Source organism: Stenella coeruleoalba (assembly GCF_951394435.1).
Source record: "Stenella coeruleoalba genome assembly, chromosome: 10".
Taxonomy (NCBI): Eukaryota; Metazoa; Chordata; class Mammalia; order Artiodactyla; family Delphinidae; genus Stenella; species Stenella coeruleoalba.
The window spans coordinates 96,472,921-96,498,781 of NC_137156.1; positions in this window are offsets into that span (position 1 = coordinate 96,472,921).

Consider the following 25,861-nt stretch of genomic DNA (forward strand, 5'->3'; position numbering starts at 1 on the left):
TCCTAATGGTTCTGAACAAATGGATCCATGGAGGTGTGTTCAGGAAACATGAAAAACCTAACAAGAATGGCTAACACGTGTGGAGCAGTTGCTGCGGTCTTGACATCACGACTCTACGATTCGCAGACGGTGGTTACCTTGCTTTCACAGCTAAGGAAACTGAGGCCCAGAAATGTTAGGAAACTTGCTTGAGGGCACACAGCCAGTCAGAAGGGAGCTGGGGTCCCAGCGTAGCTAGTCCATCCTCGGAGGTCCAGTTCCGCATCAGCACACTCGACTATACCTGGGGGCCACTGTGTTAGGTGATGTAAATGATCTTTTCCGAATTTATTACCAGCTTTGATTTTACTCAAAGCTTTCATTTTACTTGAAGTTTTACAGCTTTTGAACTGATTTCCGAAGGCTCTACTTTGTGACATCTTAAACATATATTAAAACAACTTACAGGGAGAATTCTTTTACCATTAAGAAAAGTTCTCTGCAAATGTTGTTCCTCTCCCTGGAATACCTCCTTCCCTGTTCTTAACCATGATCGCTTTCGTCCTCCAAGTCCCCACGTAGATGCCATTCCATCCGGGGAGTCTTAATAACTCTGTCACTATTCATTAGCATGCCGGAGTCTTAAGGTGGGGAATATGACGTTACCTTCAATGACAGTGCACATGTCCCCAGCCTTTCAGTGTCTGGGCTAAAAATCACGGACCCTGATCGGCCTCTCTTTTGGCTCCTTGTGCAGGAGATGCAGCCAAAGGAGCCAGGGAATGAATGGATCAGGCCATCTTGGAGGTCAGTGTGATCCTCACAGCCGTGTGCTCTGCACCAAATCTTCAGAACCTGGTCCTCAACTTCCGCTCGCTTCTCCTAGAAGGCTTCCTCACCGTCTAGAGTGTGGGCCTGGGCTCCTCTATCTTTTGCCCACAAGGTGTATGTTCTGGGGTATCATCAGCAACTAAGACACACACACATACAAACAGGCACACACTCTAGTAGGCATCATCTAATTAGGCAAGAGCCTTTCCATTAGTCCCCTCTCTTCAAAGAATATCGCACAATATCTTCAAAATCCAAACTTCAAACTCAAAACCCACGATGACCGCCTTTCCAAACTGATTCCAGCCCTAGTATGTACCCAGAGGTCCTAGTCAACACCGAGGCAGCCTCTTGCACGCCTCTCTCACGTCCAATCTATTCCTATTCCAATCTAGGCCACCGTCATCTCTTACCTCCTGAAGATCTCACTGCCTGGAAGCCTGCTCCACCCCAATGCATTCTAAAAAGAGTGATCGTTGCCAGGAGCCTCCCGCTGTCCCAAGAATACAGTCCAGTTTGAGTCCTGTTTCCCTCAAAACAACTCACTCTCCAATTTTACTGAACCACTATGTACTTTCTATATATTCCCTAGCAGGGATTCCTTTTCACACACCTTCCCCATATTTCGCTCTTTTGTCAGCCTCTTTCTATTTCCCCTTCATTGTCCAACCTCGGTGTCATTTCACCCAGGAAGCCTTTGCTGACACTTTCAACTCTCGCCACGAGAACATGAGGCACCTTTTCTATGGCCCCCGTGCTTCCCACTGTCACTCATCACACTTTGTTGTGACCACTGGCCAACTTTACTCTCCACACAAGCTCTTTAAGGAAAGGAACTATGCTTTCTGTGATCCTGCTTGTATGGTTCAAGAACTGGCAGATGTTGGGCACTCATGAAATCTTTATTGAACTCCTTGCCTTTAATCAGCCAAAGGTCTTTGGTATATTCAATATCCAAGATGGCAGCCTGGTTAGAACATGACATGAAAAATAAATGATCGTGAAAGGATAGACACAATTTAGTCTCGTGCTTCCTGGAAAGGTCTGAAGCTCTGAAGCCACTAACCCCATCCATTTAGATAAATACTGTAAGGTGTAAGTAGGCTTCTATCTTTAAAATAGAGACCTTCTTTCTTTCCCTTGGATAAGGCACAATGAAATCCATTTCTCATTCTGAAAATAAGAAAAAGAACAAACTTCTTTCCAAGTTAATACCCAAGAATTTTCCGTCAAGTTTAGCAGCCATAATTTGACCCAGAGTATATACGAATCCTTGTGATAATATGTAACATTAGAACAGGTCTGTACTTTCAGAGTAATGTGGGACTCAGCTAAATTTATAATAGGGCCACAAAACGATATAGATTTCAAAGACTATTTCTTGGGTATGGATTTCAAAGACCACAAACAAAATATGGGCTTTTTTCTTTTTCCTATTTCTGTTTACCTTTTCAAATAAGTTATGAAGAATTTATCTAAGACACAATCATCCCTACCATCTCAGGGACTATTAAGAGAAAGGATACTGTAACACAGTTCAGACTGGAGGCCCGTATTAAAGGACATGGCTATTCACACAGGACTAACTCCAATTGCTTAAGAGGAAAATTTCTTTGGTGTCTGAGTCAGATAGCTTAGCTGCACAGTTCTCTCCCCAGTCACCGGAATGACCACTTTGAATCTTGGTTCGTTTAGCCGCATGGGGACCTCATTAAATGCTGTATACTCAAAAGGTCAACAACTCCTCACACTGACAAAAAAAAGAAAAAAGAGAAACCCCTCCAGCCAAACAGCTGAATAGCACTGTAAATGTTAGCAAATGAGAAAACGCAGAGAAGTCCCTGCTGGAGGAAGACACACGGCAAAACAACAAAAGCACAAAGGGAAATTCTGTCATCCACCCTGGGCCCAGAGCAGGTCTTCTGGTCAACCAATGTGTTAATTAAAAATGTACCACCTATTCAGATGTCTAGCTTTCAAAAAGACACAACAAAATTAGATATACTTAAACTCATTTACTTCCTCTGGGGCTTCAGGACATGGCAAGAACTCAGAGAAATCCAACAAGAGAGATTATCCATCCATTCTTACCATTCCTTCCCGCTAAGATCAAGCTTCCACAAGAGTTCTGCCACCAGGAACCTCAGGAAGCTAACGACACTGGGCCTCCCTGCTGCCATTTAAAAAATGACAGTGATGGGGGGTTGGTGTCTCTCCCAGTTTTAACTCAATAAATAATATATTCTCTTGGCTAGAAAGTTATACTGATACAGGAAGAACCCAGTTATTGGTTTCTGCAACCAGTTATTTTTTTCTATGTAAATAGTGCTAAGGTCTTTTACTGTTGCTAAATTTCTTCATGGAGTTGTTAGAAAATCAGATTCAGAAGACAATTTGTGAAGTTGTTAGATCAATTAATTCACAGAAAGTCGGTTGGTGATTTTAAGGGTGTTGAATTTTTTAGGTATTTTCTCAAATACAGTTCCTTTAGCACATCTTTGCGGTTGTCTTTAAAATTAATATTCCGATGCTAAAAAATCCATAGTGGATAAAATGGGCAAAAGATATTCCACAGAGTGAAAAAAATACGGTGTCTGAGTAAACAACTGCTAAGTTACTTTCATTTTTTTCCTAAGGGAAGGCTGTAAGACCCGTCACACACTATCTCAAGCAGGGCAGCTCATTTATAACTAGCCACTGAATCCAATCCTTTTCTCAAATTTTCCTTATTAATGACAGTTCCTAGGGATTACTCCCATTTAGGAGGTTAGGAATCATGCTTTATTATCTTCCATGTCAACAAATATTATTAGAGACATGTGAATTAAAGATTCAAGGCACTTAATGCATTTATTTACAAACCCCAGAAATGAATTTATTCATGTTGCCCCCCCTAGAGTCATGCTTCATCGAGCATTAAGAAGCCTTCTACCACAGGCCTTTCACACTCTGACAAATCTGTGAGCCTGGCTCTAGGCATGAGAATCAACAGGTACATCTGTAAAGACACAAGGTGAGCTAAAATAAAACCCTAGTCGTTTTCAAATGACTGTGCTAATCATTCCAATTGTGCTTTTGCTGAAACATTTTGTCCTTAAAGAACTCCAGGATCTCATGTCCACTCTGTCCAGAATAACAACAAATTCTCCTTCCACATCAAGTTCAAATTACCCATAAGTTTGCCATTCACTCTGTCTCTTCTTTTCAAACCCGTGGATGATTTCTTTAAAACGAGCCACTCAAAAGAGGGCCAAAAAATAAGGACAGTCATTTTTCAAAGCAGGTATCTAAATCACTGAGACATTGTTGCCTTGTAGAAAGGTTGACACATACAATGTCGATTCATTTTTATTTCTAAATTTGATTTGTTCAGTGGGCTGGAACCCTGTAAGGCAAAAATTCCCTTAGGCACCTGAGATGTTTTCAAAACAGCGTATCAGGGCCAGATTGCATCAAATATAGAAGAACACTGAACTATCACTGTCTCTAACGGAATTTCTGCGGAACCCTCTGAACAAGGTAGGCCACTTGACTGCCCTAGTAAGTGGAGACTAAAGATGACTTTTTTTTTTTTTTTTTTTTTTTTTTTGCGGTACGCGGGCCTCTCACTGCTGTGGCCCCTCCCGTTGCGGAGCACAGGTTCCAGACACGCAGCCTCAGTGGCCATGGCTCACGGGCCCAGCCGCTCCGCGGCATGTGGGATCCTCCCGGACCGGGGCACGAACCCGTGTCCCCTGCATCGGCAGGCGGACTCTCCACCACTGCGCCACCAGGGAAGCCTAAAGATGACTTTTTAAAAACAGCTGAGATTTTGTCAACGGTGGACATCACAGAGTACTGCAAGGATGATCCGCATTTTCACGTTAAAAAGATTCTCAGAGAAGAGGAAAAATCAGAATAAAGACTGTTTACCTGCCAATGGAGATGAGAAGCTTTGGGAAGTATTTAAGAGGTGCACTAAGATTTATTAGATAAAAGTTGACCAGAAGGACTATGAGAAAAACCTGAAAATATTCAGGCAAAAAAGGCAGGAAAATGTGGAGAATCAATGAGAGAATTCCGGAAGACCAGTTTTTCAGTACTTCTTTTCTAAATATACTGTCAGGAATGCTAGTGATTATTCTCTCAAACCATGCTTACGAATGACCCACTTTCATGTCCTAATGTCCTATTTCCTCACGACACCTCTAGTAGATGAATTTCTGAAAAGCTTCCTTACAGATCGAACATATAGCAAACACGTGACAACAAAAGACAGATCTGGAGGGAAATCAGACCTACAGCCGTGGCAACCAGAGTAGTCAAGCAGCACATTTCCTGAGCTGGGAACAAGGAAGATGCCAAACATTGCAAGGGCACGGTTGGGGTAGGGGGTGGAATTCTTTCCTAGCTCACTATGGGGTGAGCGATGATGGAAAACATTAAGTCTGGATGAACTTGTGTTGGATAGGGGAGTCAAAAGCAGTGCGACAAAGCTAATGTAGGACGTCCGTATGTTAGCCAGCCCACGCTCACCCACCCACGGAAGGCACAGAGTCACATGGGCTGTGTTCCTTCAAACAAGAGGAGGATGTTCAAACTGTAAAGCCTTAAGAAGAATGAGAGAAAGGTAATGCTTGGCAAAGGGGATGCTCTATTGAAACCAGAGAGAAGGTGAGCGCTAGTACTCTTGTACCCGGTCTTTCACCCAACGTATACACCTTAGGCACCTGCATCACCGGGACAATCCATCCAATCAGGATGACGGCTGCCTAAATGGGAGAATGACTAGGAGGTGACCAGCAAACCAAAGAGATGCATCTGCAGAGAACAGGAGTCCTCTAAGTACGTCAAAGCATACAACTGTCCTCTGGCATCTTCTTCCAGCTCATCAGAGCACGCTCTCCTCCTCTCCATCATCAACTTCCTCTGCAACATGGGACCCTACACGTATGAGCCGCTATCACAGCCAAGAGCTGTGGTTTTTAAACATTAGCATGCCTAAGAATGACCTGGGAAGTCTGTTATATATTTAGATCCTTGAGTCTCAACCCCAGTGGTTCTAATTTACTAGGTCTGAGGTAGAACCCAAGAACCTACATTTTTAACTGCAGAGAATCCTTGGACCTCAGTTTGGCAAACCCTGGCATAAGGAAACCATTCTTCCTTCTTGGAAAGATGCACCCTTGGAAAATCCAGATAATATCAGACAGAATCTACTTCTTCCAGACTTCGTAGAGGGAACAAAGGAGAAAGAGGAACCTGTGCTTTCGTTAATAAAAGGTAGTTAATACATGGCATAAGGGTTAAATTTTAAGTCCTGCTATTATGAACACTTCTAGCTTATCCTAGAAAAACTGACCACCTCCTATAATTAGTTATGGTAACTGTCCGTGAGAGGTCTTGATCTGATAAAATGACGGTGGACATGAATGGAACTTCGGGAATCATGCTTGATCTTAAGAAACCCCTCCTTGGTAAGCTAACCGTTCCTAGTAGAAAGGGTTTACATACACAGTGGCCAAGGAGACTCTCTTCCTTTGTGTATCAAGAAATCATCCACGGGGATGGGTCTGAATTCTAAACTAGGGCATCCTGTTATGATCATGGCATGGCTAGTAGAAACAAGGAGAATACCTTAATGCTGGAAAGACAAGAGATGCAACAATAGGTTTCACTCTGTTATCAATCAGGGAATTGTCTTTGCAACCATTTGACTTCTACTTTAATTGCTTTAAGGAAACCTGTGGATATCTGATATGTTTCAAGTAGAAAAAAAAAGGAACTTTTACACCATTAAAACAGAGAAAGGTGTGCAGCTATCAAATGACAGAAAGTCAGTGAGATTTTAATTCACATGTTCCTATCTCTAACTACTCCAGGAGAGCTGTGTTTGGGCTGATTTTTTCTGCAAAATGTGAGTATCCAGCCCTGACCTGCTTGGTTCAATCTGCCTTTGCATATAACAGAGCTTAACTCTCTGACTTCTGAAGCACCGAGAAGAGACAGAGAAATGTGTTAAGGACACTTTTTAAAACTGAGAGCTTTTTATACACAGGGATTATCCCTCTCTCTCTTTGGTAGATTCATTATTGTTGCCCTACGCTCCAGGCAGTGTTATTCTGACAGTCTTAGATTCTGAACCCCTAGAGAATTGAAATTACACCGTAGCCTTGTATTTTATCTTAAAAGGGTCATAAGAAATTTGCACTAAGGATCAAAATACCCCAGACCGATTTCCTTTCTACAGCCCGTGACCTAGACAAGTAAGCTTACCCTATACCAGGGGATTGGAGGAGAAACAAAACAAGTATCCACTTCAACTGTCAGTGGAATACCTCATTTAGCTGCCTTCTGTTGCCTCCTAGGTTCACTTCAAGACAGCTGACCTTGCTAGTACAGCTAGAAAACAAGTTTACTAGCTATAGAGGAGACTAGCGGATACTTTCCAAAGTGCACTTATACTTTTTCTTCCCCACTTACGCTAAAGCACTATTCTAAGGGAGCTAGAACAGAAAATACTATTCAAACTGGAAACAGAGGGAGCTTAGAGTAAAGGAAATGACATGTTTTGTGTAAACTAGTGATGGTAGAAGTGGATCTAGAACTCTGATCTCTGGATCCCCAACAAGCCCTGGCCAAGTCTGTTATTTTTCCACTTCTCTTGTCGAAGTTCCTCGCCCCAAAGATCTATCACTAAACAAGTATTGAGCATTGACGGTGCGGCAAACACTTAGTTTAGCTGTACACGTCAAGATCTCTTCTTGTCTTTGACTTACCCCATCCGAGAAGGCCACCATATCCCTCATCTGTGCACATGGAGGGACGGACTACATTTTCTCTCAGGTTTCTTTCTAGCTGGGACCAACCCTGTAGTTTGTCTTCAATACAGAGCAAAAAGGAGGAAGAGACAAGTTACTCAGATCATCATCAAGAAGTCTGCCTAATCAATTCCCATTTGTCTTTGCAGAGAAGTTGAAAGACCTGGCATCCTCACCTATTTCTGGTGGGTTAGCAACTTCTACATCCTATGAAACACTGGGTTGCTTAATGATATATCGTAATAAAGGGTTGTAACAGCCAGAGTGCGTGCTGGTTCTCACTATCTGTCACGCTGCTGGCTTGAAATCATTTATTTCTCTTAGTCACCACATTAATGCCCAGGTTTGTACCTGTCCTGTTACACAAATCAGTAGTTTAAATGGAAAAGAGATCAGATCCTTATTGACTGCGATCAGCCTTTGAGACACCCTCCCCCCCCACACACACACAAACCAGACATAGTCTAGTCTCTATCTGGTCTTCATCTCAATCATTTCAGAAGAAATTGCTCTGAACTAGTACAATTCTGATATCACATCCATTTGTAAGTAACAACAGAAGTTAAAATATTTTTCCAATAAATGCTTAAGAATGAAAGCTTGTCTCTTATGTATTTGCTGTCGTGGAAGATCTGGCTTCAGAAGGTCTAGCTTGTACCTCTGAGAAGGTTGATTGCCTACCCTGTCAAGTATTCTTTACTTTTCAAAATGTTCTCATGCTTTTGATCTCGACAGACCCTCACCACAACACAAGGAGGTAAGTGGAACGCTTGCAAACCAGGAAAATGCAATATTTAGAGAGGACACACAGGGTCCATAGGGAACAGTGTGTATGTAGCCTCAAGTCAGACTGTCAATGCTGGAGACAGAAGTCAGACCGAGCACTGCTAACTATCTTCAACAGGGCCACGATTTTACCCAAAATAGGGTGGATGTTACACGGGGCACAGGAGCTAAGTTTCCGGGCTCTGACTCGGTCCTCTCCGTCAACCGATCACCCCTACCTTTTCTCTTCCCTGGCATCACCCCATCAGCCATCTGAGTCACACTCTGGAGCTGGGCCCTTGGCCAGATCTCAGGAGGATGTTTAGAGTCTGAGGCGATGCCAAGGTTCCTGTACACACTTCAACCCACCCCAGTGACAATCCAAATACTAAACCAGAAAAGAAGAGTGAGAACGTCCAAGGTGGTTCTTGGTTTTCCTACAATGGCTACTTGGATACTTTCTTTCACATATTGCAACTTTTCCAAGAATACTTTGGAGGGGTGCCCCTGCTTTGTGGATACCCTACGCATGAGCCCACGGGGGCATCAAAATCAGCCACTCGGAAGTGAATGGCAAAGAATACATGTACACACTCCTCCTCACCTACGGATAACCAGTGCCCCTGGCAGGGCCTCTGCCACACCAGTGCCACCTCAGGCCCAGATCCCTGCAGGGGTCCGCTGTCTGCTCTCTGACGAAACCTTCCGTGAAGAGGCACAATAAACAGTGAGCTTCCCTGAGGTACCATGCTGTCGCTTCCGGTTCCTTCCACCAGGGCCAGAAGCCCAGGTGCTCTTCTAACTGAGTCAGAATCAGTCAGCTCGTGAATAATCCTGTCACAACTAGTGACACGCTCCAAAGAATCACTCACAGTTAATCCAAGTCTAAGTTTAAGAACCTGATGGAATCCAAACATAGCTCCCTCACTGGGGACGGCAGCAGTGGCCAAGAGAGGAACAGTCACGGGCCCAGTAACTTCAGAATAAATTCGCTCCTCAAATTGCCAGGGGGAGGGTGAAACTGCCTTGTATCCATCAAAACTCAGGGACTGTTCCTTCCATTTGCGAGTGAGTTTAAAAGGAACGATTTGCATTTCCAACCACGGTGTCTGGAGCCACAGACAAGACTTAATTCCACACCAAACTTCACGCGGTCAACTGTGTATTATCCTGTCCTCACTCTGTGATTAGACACTTAGTTATGAATCGATTTCCCTGGCAGTAGTTAGCAGCGTGCGGTGGAGGAAAGGTAAGGTACTGCCGTGTAGCCCCCCTCGTTTGCAGCTCTGAGTTGCTTGTCCAGACATGCAAATCATATGTGTGTTTGCGGCGGCAGCCGAATGGTCCAGTTATGTTTCAATTCCGAGCATAAACTTTAACAAAAGTTATTCATGGTTTACTATGGAAGAAAGCCAGGGTGACAGTTAGCCACTTTCTTTGTAAATAAGCAAGATAATGACCGGGGCAGCAAATGCAGACGATAGCCACTGCATATTTTAAGCAGCTACGGTGTCACTGCTAAAACAATACGTTAAATTATGTTTCATCTGAGACCGATACATGGGGACTGGGTCATTAGCCTCAGCTCCCCTTGAAAAGAGCTGATTGTCTGATATGTATCCTAAAGACCTACCTGTAGTTAAAGCCAAGAGCTGCTCTCTGAAGCCATCAGGTTGCTCACCTTGCCCAAAAGAACGGTCCCCACAGACCTGGTGTCAGGTGTCTCCAAGGAGGGGGCACCCACTGAAAAGCAAGGTTTGCACATTTAGGAACAGGAAATGAGCCCACTGTAACCTCATTGTATACTGGTTGAGGGCAGGGTCTTATGAGTTTGAGAAAGAAGGGAGGGGTGGTTTGATGCTGCCTGATCGTCCCTGTGCACATCTGTCTCCACCCGTGAATCAGCCTCACCTCTTGCAGCTCCTTCTCACTCAGCCCTCTTCCCCCAATACAGACACTTCTGCATGAATCCTGATTTGAGGATAAAAAGAGGAAGCGGTCGGCCCCAACCTTATCCTCTGAAACGCAGCACCTTCCCCCATTCTCGCCCTACTCTCTTTCACTGCTGGTCTGAATGGTGAACTGATACCATCATGAGATGGAAAGAGCCTGAACTCCTGAAAAGCCAAATGAAGAAGAATTTCCATGTACTTGCACTGAAACTTACCTGAGCAAAAAGCAAACCTGTCCTGGGATAATTCACTGAGAAGGGGGATCTATTAGTTGCTAACAAGTGATAAAAGAGAACACCCCTCATTCCCTGGACCCCCACCAAGCACCGTCACTTAGCCAGCGTGCAGATATGCTGTCATTCCAAATGCCAATCCTACCCTTTAAAATCTACCTCAATCGTTAGTCTTCGTTTTACTCCTGGCAGGTCGCCACCGCCCATTGAAACGTTGGCCGTCCCTCCACTGTGTGACGGGGGTCAGTAAGAAATGAAATGAATCAAAGCTTCTGGCTGCGCCCCAGCAAGTCGGCTGCAAGTACAGCCAGTCTTAATTGATGGAGCAACTTACTGAGTCTCTAAATTAAAATATTCGATTTGAGCCACATGACAGCCCCAGGATCTGCCTGACCTCTCTCTGGAGCTCAGAGGTGGTGACATCAGAACACAGCAAGCAGCGGTAAGTGCATCTGCTCTGTAATTAAGGTACTTCCCCACCCTCCGGCGAACGGTGCCAAAGCTTTGACTTGAGACATAGGGCAGATAACATGTTAATTGCAACCGTGTAGGAGGAGGTATAGGGTAGGAGTTGCGCTTCTCAGCTGGATCAGTCACATTGCAAGAAGGCAGCATCTCAGGTTTGATCACTCTATTAGCATTCTCACTGTGCCTTCAAAGCGTGTAATGCTTGCAAAAATCTCTCCTTCAAATACTCGGTTAAGGAAGAGAAAAAGGTGCCTGCTAGGTAACAGCAACGGGGCTTACAAATAGTGATAACTTATAGGATTGGGGGTGTTATACAGGCAGGGTCACTACTGTTATGCTTCCGACCTTAAGCCTGGAGGGGCTGGATGATGGTTACCTAATTCTATCGTACACAGAACATCAAAAAACATATGCTCCCTTAAGTATGTTCCCTGAGAAAATATCCACAGGAAGGTATTTTCTCAATAATTGGTAAGCATTCTGTCCCTTAGTATATCTGTCAGTACTGACGGATCGGCAGGTGCATTCTGAAAAGGCTACCGCTGCTAGCCCCTGCACCCTCAGGGGAGGATCAAGCCAGGTCTTCCGACAGCAGCCTGCTGGCTTTCCCCATCCCCTCCCGTGGTCCCACTGTGGTCACACCCTTCCTATCCATGAACTAAGGATGTCGAATGTATGGCCCTGGAGCAGCTGCCCTAGCTTCACTACATCCGATCTAGCGAATCAAACTCAGCACCGTTTCTCGACCAAGTTCTTCAGATGGCTACCACTAACTGGCCAAGGTTAATAAAAGAGATAAAACCAGTTCTTCATTCAGATACTAGATACTGTGTTTCTTTTTCTTCTAATAACTGCTTGAAGCTAGCCCACTAGCCTCCATCTCTCTCCCCACCTGCAGGATCTCCCCCTAGTCTGCACACAGGAAGTCAATCCACCCTCATTATTCACTCAGTTCAACTCAGTTCTGACACTATGTACACAGAGGTAGCATCAGATTGCACAGGGTAAAGGTTCAGTCCTACAATACTGCTCCCCCGCCCCTGATGTCAGCAACCAGTTGCAAGCCTAGGCTGTTAGCTGCGTGTCTGGCCCTCACCAACTGGCTCTAAATCAGAGGTTCCCACGACCTCCTCCCTGAGATCAATTAACTTGCTAGAGAAGCTCACAGAACTCAGAGAAGCATCTTACTTACTAGATTACTGGTTTACTATAAAAGGATATAACTCAGGAACAGCCAGATGGAAGAGGTACATAGGACAAGGTATATGGGAAGGCATGAGGAGCTTCCTTCTCTGGGCACATCACTCTCTCTGTGTGTTCACCAACCAGGAAGCTCTCCGAACCCTGTCCTTTGGGGTTTTGTGGCGGCTTCCATACACAGACACATCCATCCACTACTCAGTCGTGGTTGATTAAATCACTGTCAATCGGCAACTGATTCAACCTCCAGCCTCTCTTCCTCCCTGGAGGTCAGGGGGTGGGACTGAAAATTCCAACCCTCTAATCACATGGTCGGCTCCTCTGGTGAGCAGCCTCCATCCTTAGGTGCTTTCTCCATTAGCATAACAGATCATTATTGCTATGATCACTTAGGAAATTCCAAGGGCTTTAAGGATCTCTGTGCCAAAAGGGGGGAGGAAGACCAAACATATATTTGTTATAAATCAAAAGAGCCCAGTTCCCAACAACGTTGGCCAAGGAAGGTGGTAGAAGCCAAAGGGTCTCACGCATCGCTAAAATGATGTTAAAAGTTTCTGCATTTTCTCCATCGAAGTTAAGAGACTAAGAGAGATGCAGGTTAGAAGCTGTGGCACGCCTTGACTTACATAAGCTATGCTGGGAAAAACCCGAGAAAAGAAGAAGATGAGTCTCTTGTTTTCCTAGAACAACAACTGGAATTCAGAGCCCGCAGAACTCTGCCTGGAGCATTGTTGACGCTTTGAAAGGAGAAGAGAAGCAGGAAGCCCGCAGGACTGGCTCTCCATGGGCTACAGCACGGCAAGACTGAAATCCTTGGACGACAGATGATGCCAGCAGTTTTCAACCAATGAAAATCCTCCAGCACTACAGAGGAGACCAATGACTTTGGAGCAAGCCAGGTAGATCAAGACGTGAGAGACCTGTTGCCATCAGATAGGCACTTTAGGGAAGGAGCTCTGGAGGCCAATTTACGACCTCCCATAGTCTTTAAGATGAAGTCCGCACTTCTACGCGTGACCTACAAGGTCACGATCCCTTCACTCTCTGGAGTGTTCTCTCTTACGACTCTCAGCCTCTTACGGCAGCTCCGCACTGCTTGTAACTCCGCGCATGCCATGGTGCTCCTCTTCCCTGGGCCTCTGCTCATGCTGTGCCCTCTAACTGGAACTCCTTTCCTCCCCCTTTTCCAACAGCCTCCAATCTTCCTGCTTGATCCCCTGTCTTTTAAAACACAGTAACGTCAGGGAGCCTCCCAGAAGCTGTGCTCCAGGCTCTTCCCAAGCGCCTTATAATTTATTGAGCATAAGCTCTGTCACTGCACTTGCCGTCCTGTTTTCTGACTATCCATTTGTGAATCTGTCTTCCAGTCTAGACTATAATCAACTGGAGGACACGGACCGCTCCTGTGCCCTTCAGTGTTGTAGCTCTTATGCCTAGCACTGTGCTTGGTGCAGAGAGGGTAGAAATGGGTTACTGGGTGGATGGATAAACGAATGAGGAATGACTGAATAATGTATGTGTGCCTCAGACATGGGAAGCGGGAAAGGAAGGACAACCATAACCTACAGACCAACTAATACCCACCCCAACCAGCCCCACCCAGAGAAAGGAAAGGACCCAGGTGACTACAGACAGTAAACCCATAAGACTAGGGTTTTCTGGGGTTATTGCAACAGCCCTCCTATTACACACAGGGGCACCTGCCCTATCTGGGCTAGAGTACATTCCAGTTTATTTTATTTCCTGGTCTTCAAGTTACATTTCTTTTTTTAATCTCTTTCGATATGGAAAATTCCCCAGTGCTCAAACACAAATCACGATTGTTTGTCACTTCAGTCAACACCAGCGGTGAAGCTATGCCCACGCCAGCCCCAGCTCCACATCAAACCTGACAACACTGCACTGATAAGAAGAGACATGAGACATGGCTAGCAGACACATGCCACCAACTCTGGGCAACGCGTGAGATTTAGCTAAAAAGCATTACAGGAGCAGAGGAGAGGAGGGTTCTTTCCCCGGATTTATGGCTGGAATGGGAAGGGTAGGTGCAAACCGCACTCCAGACAACAGTGTGATACAAACGTTTTTAAGTCATGTCGTATTCTTCTTCAGTCACTGAACCCATCACTCTTTCCTCCCTGACATGATAACCGCATGTCACAAAGGCGCAGTTCACATTACGACCTTGCTTTCCAGAGACTAGTTGATCCCTTACTGACACCACCCAGCAGTCAAAATGGGGGCTACAGGAAACTGAAAAACGTCTATTCTATGGCTCCTCAAAAGCTTGTCACTTCAGCCTATTTGCCATAACGCCTACTTTTTTGTTGTTAATATATTTAACAGATATTTGCTGTGTCCATCCTTGCAAAACACGGTGGAGGCACTGGGGGCACCGTGGAGTCAATAGGTAAAGGGGAAGACAGGACTGGGAGGGTGACCTGACATCTAAAACAGAAGCCAACAGGATCCTTAGATAAACTCTTCTTTGGCAGTTCTTTAGGAGTGTTCCCTTGAACTTTGTGGCTGCAAACTGGGCTTGCAACATTTCGGACAGAATGCGCCAAGTTCATGTTCTGTCTTTCCTGAGAGGCAGGTAGGAGCAGCTCCTGGTTACAAGCAGAGATCTTTACCCAAGATGCAACAATTGGTTCATTCATTAATGAAAGATACAGCATCCACAGTAGCACTGATCTAGACTAATAAGAAAAGTAGGAGAAATGGAAAGGTTACGAAGGAACTTTAGGAGCTTCAGAGATTTCACAGTAACGAGAGAAGTTGGAAAGGTACGTGAATAATTAATGTGTGATAAAATTAATAGTGATTAATAGCAAAGTGACATTTCATCCTTACACCTGGGACTAGATGTCATGCTGCGGAGAGAATTAAAATTGTTGGACAAATGCTTTCTAAGGACTTGAGTGGGTGATGCAACCCTAAGGATGTAGGACCAGGATGCCTGAGAAGGGCAAAAGAAACAGGAAGGAGCTCATGTTTCTCCCAAGGGCAGAAAAGATGAGTGAGAAGAACAGAAAATGGGGAAGGGAGAGGTGAGATCGGGCAAGAGCTGGTGGGCCCCAAGAGCCACCTGGCAGAAAGCTGGCTCCAAAGAATCTGAGGAGAGAGAAATTCTAATATTCAATATTAAAGTTGTTTCGTGTGAAAGCGCGAACGCAAATCTCTCCACCGTCCCTCTAGAAGACTTTACACTGCTGGAGTTTTCGTGGAATTCAAGGAGTTTTATATCCGATTACACAGAGAAGCACAGAAAAAATAGATGTGAGAATGGAATCCCTGGAGGCAAACAAGGGCAAGGAGATATAATCCCTGCAGAGAACTAGCTGGAATCTTGAGAACCCCCATAGACTCTTTAGCCGAGTACGACATGACTTAAAACAAGCCAGTTTTACCTAGATCTTGAGGGGCTGCTGACTTCTAGGTTACTTTCTGCTTTGTTTCATGTGGCAATCCCTGCCTTTGGCGGTTAGGTGAAAGGCAAGTTGAGACTATCTCTCAGATCTTTATGGCCACTGGCATTTGGTTGCAGGGGCACCACTGTTGTGCATATATCTGCAGTGTTACGATTGTGTCCACTGGCCTTCCAACAGTCAAAACCTGCGATGGCATCTTTCTGTCTCTGCCGAAAAATAAAAGTTTCTAGTCGAAAACAAAACTCTGCAATTAAAAGTACCATTAAATCTTAACCAGTGGGAATGGTCAAGTAATTGCTGCATTTTTTTCCCTAGTGTGCCACTGTGTGCAAATAGATGATGAAGACAAATTGATTTACATATGCCCATTTAATCTAACCACAACGTTCAAAGGGAACTTGAAATCAGCAAGTGAAATAAGCCTCAGTTTTCTCATCTACAAAATGAAGTTACCCATGGTGAGATTTGAATTCAATTTGTAGTCTAGTTAATAGCCTTGTATCACTGTCACTTTCCTGGTTTTGATATTGGACTATAGTTATGTAAGATGCCACGAAAAGCTGGGTGAAGGGTACATGGGACCTTCTCTGTACTAGTTTTACAACTTCTTGTGAGTCTATAATTATTTGAAAATTAAAAGTTTAAAAGCAATAAGAAGAAAACTGTAATTCAAAAAGATGCATGCACCCCGATGTTCACTGCAGCACTATTTACAGTAGCCATCACATGGAAGCAACCTAAATGTCCAACAACAGATGAATGGATAAAGAAGTGGTATATATACATATGGTGGTGTGTGTGTGTGTGTGTGTGTGTATATATATATATATATATATATAGGGTGTGTGTGTATGTGTGTGTGTATATATATATATATATACAAACATTGTGTGTATGCACACAATGGAATACTACTCAGCCATAAAAAAGAATGAAATAATGCCATTTGCAGCAACATGGATGGACCTAGAGATTATCATACTAAGTGAAGTAAGCCAGATAGAGAAAGACCAATATCATATGATAGCGCTTATCTGTGGAATCTAAAGAAAATGATAGAAATGAACTTCTTTACAAAATACAAATAGACCCACAGAAAACAAACATATGGTTACCAAAGGGGAAGGGGTGGGGGGCAGGATAAATTAGGAGCTTGGTGTTAACGTACACACACTACTATTAGAAAACAGATAACCAACAAGGACCTACCGTATAGTGCAAGGACGTTGGCCAAGGAAGGTGGTAGAAGCCAAAGGGTCTCACACATCGCTAAAATGATGTTAAAAGTTTCTGCATTTTCTCCATATTTCTCCAATTTCTCAATATTTTGTAAAAACCTATAAGGGAAAAGAATCTGAAAAAGAATATTTATGTATGTATGTATGTATGTATTTATTTATTTATATTAAAGAAAATGCTGTATCCATCCTCAGCTGCCCTTCCTCTCACCCTACCCCTGGGAGACCTCCCACTCTCCAGAGAGACCCTCATTACCAAACTGGTTGTTTGGATTTGTCAGTGCATAATTAAAGAACAGGCAGAAAGACGTAAGGCTGAGAGGGAGGAAGAGGTAGGACGGTCCTTTATAAGAAAGACTAAGTCCAACTACAGAATTAAAAGCTGGCAGAGAAAGAAGAGATAAGAGAGAAAAATGTATGCAAACTGAAAGCTGAAAATGGGGGGGGGGGGGCTTAGAAAATGAGACACTCCAGAGAACAGGGGATAAGGAGAACGAGGAAGGAGAATATAAAATATATGAGGAATCTCATTTGAGAGTTCCGATGGAGAGATTAGCGTTACAGATTAGAATTCTTTAGGACAATAATTACTCTTGGCTATTTGGAGATCATACCATACAGATACTATCGGGGTCTTACATGAATTTTTCCCCTAAATAATGTATACTCTGTATTTTAACCTCTTCGAGAAAAACACCTTAACTCACTGTAAATAAGAGCTCTTAAATCTGTGGAAACTATAAGTGAAATTGTGTGTGAATACACTTTTATTGAAAAGTATTCCATAACTTTCCTAAGATTCTGAAAAGATCATTTGATTCCGAAAATATCATGGGAGGGGTACCATGACTATGGAAAGATCATCAGAGAAGTCCCAGATTCCTCTGGAGAAGACAACCAGAGGGTTATTTTTATAGTAAAGGACTCAGACAATCACAGGCATACAGATCCCTGAAGACTTATCACCAGCTTCACAGTCACATGCGACACGACATACCTAGCCGATAACGTCATAAAAATGTATCCAATCTCTGATGATTAAGAAAGCTGGCCTTAACAGACATTCTATTGTCCTTTTTAAAAAATTATTTTTATTTTTAACATCTTTATTGGAGTATAGTTGCTTTACAGTGTTGTGTTAGTTTCTGCTATATGACAAAGTGAATCAGCTATACATATACATATATCCCCATATCTCTTCCCTCTTGCGTCTCCCTCCCACCCTCCCTATCCCACCCCTCTAGGTGGTCACAAAGCACTGAGCTGATCTCCCTGTGCTATGCGGCTGCTTCCCACTAGCTATCTATTTTACGTTTGGTAGTGTATATATGTCCATGCCACTCTCTCACTTTGTCCCAGCTCACCCTTCCCCCTCCCTGTGTCCTCAAGTCCATTCGTTCGTTACTTCTGCATCTTTATTCCTGTCCTGCCCCTAGGTTCTTCAGAAACACTTTTTTTAATTCCATATATATGTGTTAGCATACGGTATTTGTTTTTCTCTTTCTAACTTAATTCACTCTGTATGACAGATTCTAGGTCCATCCACCTCACTACAAATAACTCAGTTTCGTTTCTTTTTATGGCTGAGTAATATTCCATTGTATATATGTGCCACATCTTCTTTATCCACTCATCTGTCGATGGACACTTAGGTTACTTCCATGTCCTGGCTATTGTAAATACTGCTGCAATGAACCCTTAATGATAGTTCATGGTAGCCTCCAAGATGGCAACCAATGATGCTTGCTTTCTGGTTTTCACACCCTTTTGTATTCTCCTTCCACACCAAATGAGGGATGGCCTGCATGACCAACAGAACACAGTAGAAGCTACTGAGGCTAGGTCCTGAAAGGCACTGTGGATGGCTCACTCTGAAAAAGCTAGCCACCGTGGCAAGAGGGCACTTGGGTTGCCCTGCAGAAAGTCCACGTGGAGAGGAACAGAGGCCTCCCATCAAGAGCCAGCATCGACTCGTTAGTCACGCAAATGAGCCAAACTGGAACCAAACCCTCCAGCCCCAGGTGACCCTTCGGGTGACGGCAATCCTGGCTGACATCTGACTGCAACCTCATGAGGTACGCAAGCCAGAACTGCACAGGCACGCTGCTCCAGGACACCTGGCCCACATACCTCGTAAGACATAATAAATTATTATTCTTTAAGCCATTGAATTTTGGAGTAACTTGTTATCCAGTATTTAGCTAGTTAACACATAGGCCAATGTGCAGAGTTGGTGCTCAACTATCAATTACTAACACTGATATCTGCTGGGCTGCACCCCGCAGGCCTACAAGGCCTACACTTGCCCAGTTTTAAGACCGAAGAAAGAGCCCACAGTCAGCAACAGAGACATCAGTGGTTTAATGGATGGGGGGGATCTTACACGTCTGAAGCAAGGTCCTGGAGCAACACCCCACCACGTGTGGCAGACTGTGGGCAGGACAAGGCAGCACTCTTCCCCCAAGGGGACGGGGAGATTGCCAGTTATAAGGGAAACTGACATCAAGTTGGCTCATCGGTTACCAGGGAAACTAGCAGAGAGGCACGCCCCTCACTGGCCCTTTGATAAAAACCATCACTAGCTGGGACCTGGGGCAAGTATGTAGGAAGGTCAGGCAGGTGAGTTGGGTGTAAGTGAAGCAGGCACTGGTTGAGCAAGGGATGTACAGAGAGCAAGAGAATAGCTGTCTTGAGTGGCCTGACTATACGATATTCAATCCAATGTAAACAAAAGGTAACATCTAATCTAGTAAAAAAAGAAAGTGGGGTGAGTCTGCTAATACTGGATAATAATGGTGCCTTAAGTTACAGACACAGAGCAGCACGCTTTTACCATGTGCTGATAATCATGTTTACTCTCTTCTGGTTACTGTGGGAAATTGCAATGCTTACATTTTCTCTTGATATATTGATCTAAGCATACGTAGGTCCCTCTAACTCCTACTACCTCCTTAAAAAAATCCATATCCTTTGCACATTACTTGTCTTTATAATAACAAAGGGAAGAGCTTATGGCAATCCTCAGCTGGATTTAAAAGCGGAACTGAAACTTGGCAGCATCTTTAGTGACATAATAAGGAAAATCGTCTAATTGTTATTAATACTTGATAGAATGTGTTTAAGTAATAAACTGAAATGAATTCACTGCACACCTTGCTTAACGTGATATTCACTACAATCAAAAATTAATAGGCATGAAACCTACAATGTATTTATTCTGAAAAGAATAAGTATTATGGTCTCATAAGAACAATTGAATGATCTCAATAGTTACCCCCCTCAAACCTACAGCAATTAAAGATGAGGAAGAAATATAAATAATTTAAAATTATATACTCTGGGGCTTCCCTGGTGGCGCAGTGGTTGGGAGTCCGCCTGCCGATGCAGGGGACACGGGTTCGTGCCCCGGTCCGGGAAGATCCCACGTGCCGCGGAGCGGCTAGGCCGTAAGCCATGGCCACTGAGCCTGTGCGTCCGAAACCTGTGCTCTTCAACGGGAGAGGCTACAACAGTGAGAGGCCCACATACCGCAAAAAAAAAAAATGATATACACTGAAGAGAAACTCACAAATAATGGACTGTGTAAACTAGCTCAATGATGACTGGTCATTTCCAAGCTCTTGCTTGCTAAACAGATAAAATATTACTTATAATATGAGGAATTATAGTCCTTCACTCTTGCAGTACTCTGCTAATGACAAACTGTGTCATTTGGGATATTTCTAGAAGGCAAACTACATATGTCTAGAAGTAAACTAGATCTGGATTTCAATGAGAAGTTCAAGAAAAAAAAGCTAAGGTGATTGATGAGCTATTATTAATAATCTTTTCAAAAGTCTAATAGCATGGACGCTTATGCCTACAGCAAGGGACAGAAAGTAAGTTAAACTTGTTTAGGCAACAATAATAGCAGCAACACACAGTAAGATTTATTAAACAATCACTGTAGTCGATGGAAAAAATGGCCATAATTATCTACGGCTCTCCCTCCATTTAGACTCTGCAATGGGACTGAAGCTCTCCCCATGAAGGGGCGGAGTCCTACATTCCCCGCTTCCTGGATCTAGGCTGGCTTCCTGACTTGCTCTGCTCAACAGAACACAGCAGAAGAGAGAATGTGCCAGTTCTGGAGGCCTGGCGTGCTCCCATGCTTCCTCTCGGCGCTCTGTTCGGCCACCATGGGAAGAAGGGTGTGAGCAAGGCTGCTGGACCCTACTGGACCACTTGCAGGCAAACGCAGCCACCCTGCAGACTGACCACAGATAACACGAGTGAGCAGAGCTGAGGTCAGAATCACCACCCGGCAGGACCCAGCCCAAACGGCCAACCCACAGAATTGTGAGCTCAATTAACAGTTGCTTTAAGTCACTAACTTCGGGGTAGTTTGTTATGCACCAAGAATTAACAGATAAGCACCAGGTTTAAGTATCTTACACACATTACTGAATGTCATCCTTGCTACATGCCAATAGGTAGTAGTATTATTCCCGCTTCAGAGGTGAGAACCTGAGGCACAGGACAACAAAGCGAATCCACTGCTTAATGTAACTGGAGTATCCCAAGGGGATGATCTTGCTGAATTCAGGTATGACTGCTCTAGAACTGTAGGCAGTCATCACCAGGGCTCTGCTTTCATCATTCTCCACTTTTCTGGCTCCATTTGTCCCTGCATGGATTTGTGTTCATACGGCTTCTCTCCGTGTGGACACGGGCTGGCTCTCTGCAGCCCCAAGTTTACTTGATCCTCATTGCTCATAATCCAAAGGAAAAAAAGCTCGCACGAAGCCTAGGGAGCCTCTGATTGGCTCGACCTAATCATGTGCCCTATTCAGGGACCAGGGGGCGGGCGCAGCCTTGTGATTGACAGTCCCATCAGAGGCACCTGGTGGGAATGGGCCATCAGTCCTGGGGTGGGCAGGGGACTCTACTAGGCAGACAGGGGCAGTATGTCCTCCACCAGGGCTCACAGATCCCGAGAGTGGATTTCAGGACTCCTTAGCGGTGAAGTGCCTTGGAGACCTCGGAACTGTAACAACAAGTCCGTCTGGAAGCTGGTGCGCCCTCTAGCGAGCAAAGCCAAGGACCCTGCTCTGCTGGTCCCCTGGCTGCTTTCTTCTTCTACATCTCACCAGTCCACCTCCCCAGAGCTCCTCCCCCTGAATAAGAAGAACATTCTCTGGGGCTTTTTTTTGTTTGTTTTTTTTTTGCGGTACGCGGGCCTCTCACTGTTGTGGCCTCTCCCGTTGCGGAGCACAGGCTCCGGACGCGCAGGCTCAGCGGCCATGGCTCACGGGCCCAGCCGCTCTAGCATGTGGGATCCTCCCAGACCAGGGCACGAACCCGTATCCCCTGCATCGGCAGGCGGACTCTCAACCACTGCGCCACCAGGGAAGCCCTCTGGGGCTTTATAGTTTTATAGATTTACCGGATGTTTGATGAAAAGCATTTTCTCCACAGTTAAACTGGAGAGTGGATGATTTGCTTTACAAAAGGATTCTCAGCTGTACAAAGGATTTCCTAGAACAGGACTCTACACAGCAAGCTCCCCTTAGTGCGTTCACGCTGTCATTCCGTTTGCGAGCTGCTGCTTCTGAACACCTCAAATTCAGTTTTACTTGACGGGTTGGGCTAGGCAGTTTCTAGGAGCCTTTCCAACTTAAAAATTACAGGAGTCTATGGCACATATGGAAAAAGAAAAAAAAAAAAAGACCAGGATACTGGAACGGAGTGACATGGGTTCTACCCCTGGCACTGTCGTTGACTTACCAGCAGTGTGATAACTTTTATCAAGTCACTGAACCCGTCTGAGCCTCGGTGCCCTCACCTGTAAAAGGTGTATAAGAACGTCCCCCACCTCAAAGGTTTGCTGTGAGGGTTAAACGACTGAAGACACATGAAATGCGCAGCACACTGCTAGGAACGCATTAAGGATTCTGCCTGCATCTGCTGTGACGCGTTTCAATCCATTTGTCCTCTGCAGCAGAGGGATCCACTCAAAATGGAAATTCTATCTTGTCAAACCATTCCACTCGAAATCTCAATGGTTTCCCACTGCTGTAATAAGAGCCCAATTCCTGAGAATGTCCTACTAGGACCAAATGCCTGGCCTCCCCTCTGGCTGCCCAGTATTATTACTCACCATGCTCATTCCCATCTTCACACAAACCTCCTGCTATTTCCTATTTTCCCCAAATTACAAAATTTTTTTTTCTTCTCTTGATCCTGCTTCCCCTGTGAGCCTCAGCCCCGTTTCTCTGCTCTCCTTTGCAATAAACCTTCTTGAAAGCTTTGCCCATGTTCTCTGTCCTCAATTCCTCCCTCCCACTGCCTACTGGCATCTCCACTCGGATATAAAATATAACCCTCATCTAAGGAACCCTCCTGGCCTCCTCCTTCCCCAGCCGGCTCCCCCGGGACTCTTTCTCACATCAGGTAATGGCAACTCCAACCTTCTGATGGCTCAGGATGGAAATCTCACAGGAATGTCTGACTGTTCTCACCCACCCTCCAAATCCACCAGCTAATCGGGCTGCCTCGCCTCTGGAGTAAGACTGAAAGATAACCGCGCCTCACTGCCAGCGCTGCCTCCAAACGGCCCAGGCCATGACGCTTTCATTGAAATCACGGCAACCGTCTCCTACGACTTTGGCTTCTATTCTTGCCGTCTACCCCTTTATTTCCAGTATGGTAGTAAGAGAAATCCTTTCAAAACACAGTTCAGATCATATCCTGACTCTGCTCAAAACTCTGCTCAAGTGAGCGGATGCCCACTCATGGAGAGCAGAAGCCAAAGTCCAACAAAGGCTCTAAGACCCTCCATGATCTCCCCAGCAGACCTTTCTGGCCTTGTTTCCTGCGACTCTCCCCTTGTTCACTCTGCTTCAGCCACAATGGCCTCCTCTCTTTCCTGAACCTGTCACGCACACTCCCACCTTCCTTCGGAACTGGATCTTCCCTCTGCCCGAAACACAGTTCAGCCAGGTACCTGCAGAGCTCACTCCCTCACCTTCAGGCCATCACTCCGCCATCACCTTCTTCACCTTGGTAACGAGGCCCACCTTGATCATTCTGTTCAAATGTGTGAGTTGCCCCCAACCTGGAGACACTGTTGATTCTCTTTGCTCTCCACTCTTTCCCATGTCACACGTCGCCTTCTAATGTATTATATAACTTAATGATTATGTTTATTCCTCAATGATGACTGCCACCCCCTCCCCGCTTTTCAAATATATAAGCTCTTCAAGGACTGGCATCTTTGTCAGTTTTACTCGTGTATCCTAATCAACCAGAAAAATGCATGGCAGGTAACAGATGCCCATTAAGTAGTGAACTAAGTATACGGTCTTGCCAGGCTGGTCTTCTACCATCCTCTCACAACTTGAGGTCGTAGCTCCTATGTCACTTCCTCAGAGAAGCCTTCCCTGATCTCGCTAACCAACTTCCTCAATTATAGACCCAGTGTCTCTCTCCTTCATAGAACTTGCAAGAGATTCCATTTTGTATTTGCCCTGTGACTATCCAAGCTCTAGCAAAACCCAGAAAACTCTGCTTTTACTTACCACCTTATCACTAACACCCGAGAGTATCTGCATACAGTAGGCATTCAATAAATAATTATTGCATAAATGAATATTAGATAGTGATTTATATTACTGTAAGGAGTTAACATTCTGTCACCTACCCATGGCCCCCGAGCACATACACAATTAGCATGATTAAAATCAACTCCTTTATTTGCCACTTGAATAACTGTTACTTGCCCCCAAATAGACCAGGGTTATCTGCAAGGCTCTCGGAGATACTCTGCTTTCTACATTATGGGACTAAAGGATTGTACCAAGTGACCTACCTACCTTTTACTCGATGTTACCTCAGTGTTATTTGTTCGCATCTGAAGCAGGCCCTTTGATTTTCATCTTAAAGACATGCAAACATTCTTATTTTATGTGACTGACAAACTGAAATTTGCAGATGACACCCCCCAAAATCCGTTTTTTAACCTTTCCAATAAGAAGTGCTTTGTTCCTAATCTACTTTATGAGAGATCAATCCAAGATAAAGCACTGTTAGAAAGATTAATATAATAAGTCCATTACGAAGATGATGGTGTATTTCTGATCTTCCAATAACGATGTAACTCTCATAATTCCATGCACATAGAATTATGACTAACTGATTCAGGGCTAACATCATCTATCCCGGCTTAGTTGGCTGCATCAGTTATTTAACACAGAAAAGCATTCGTATAATACGCTGCTTACTAAATCTAAATAGAGCTTCCCTCTTCACACACAACAGCCATTTGTGTCTGGGCCTTCAGAACGTTCAGAATGAAGAGACGTGGGTTAACTACTTATATATTCCTAGCTTTCTGCTCAGAACATTTACATAGCGTGTCCCTGTTGGGCTGTTCGAGATTGACTGCTGAGCCCTAAATAGACTGGGTCCAGCCGCAGGAATAGATTAGTACACAGTGACCTGATGGAATTTTCCTCTGACGAAGGGCTCCACCTCTCCTTCCCACCCCACTCTTAGCAGACGCTATAACTCGTGTGTGTGTCTGAGGCCTTGGTAAGTAAAGCAGCGGTAGGGGGAGAGGGCTGGACACCTTCCCTTGGCCAGTGACTCTTGAGGGAAAAAGGAGACGCTTTAACAATTTTACTACCAAATATTTTAAGCATATAAAAATGTATGCAAAATAAGAAAATGAACACACGGGCACCCGCCACCAAACTTCGTCAAATCTCACTATATTTCACCTTATATCAAATCCACTAGAAATAGGAAGGAAGCATGAGAATGTGGTTGAAGCCCCCTGAGGACTCCATCTACACCATTCATGACCAGCCTTCTTTCTCAGAGGTGTTTACTCTCTGGACCATGTGGTTTACATGGACGGAACGCTTTTATTCTTGTCACTCATAAACTCACGTTTTAGTTTTTAAAAAATTTCCATAGTGTGAT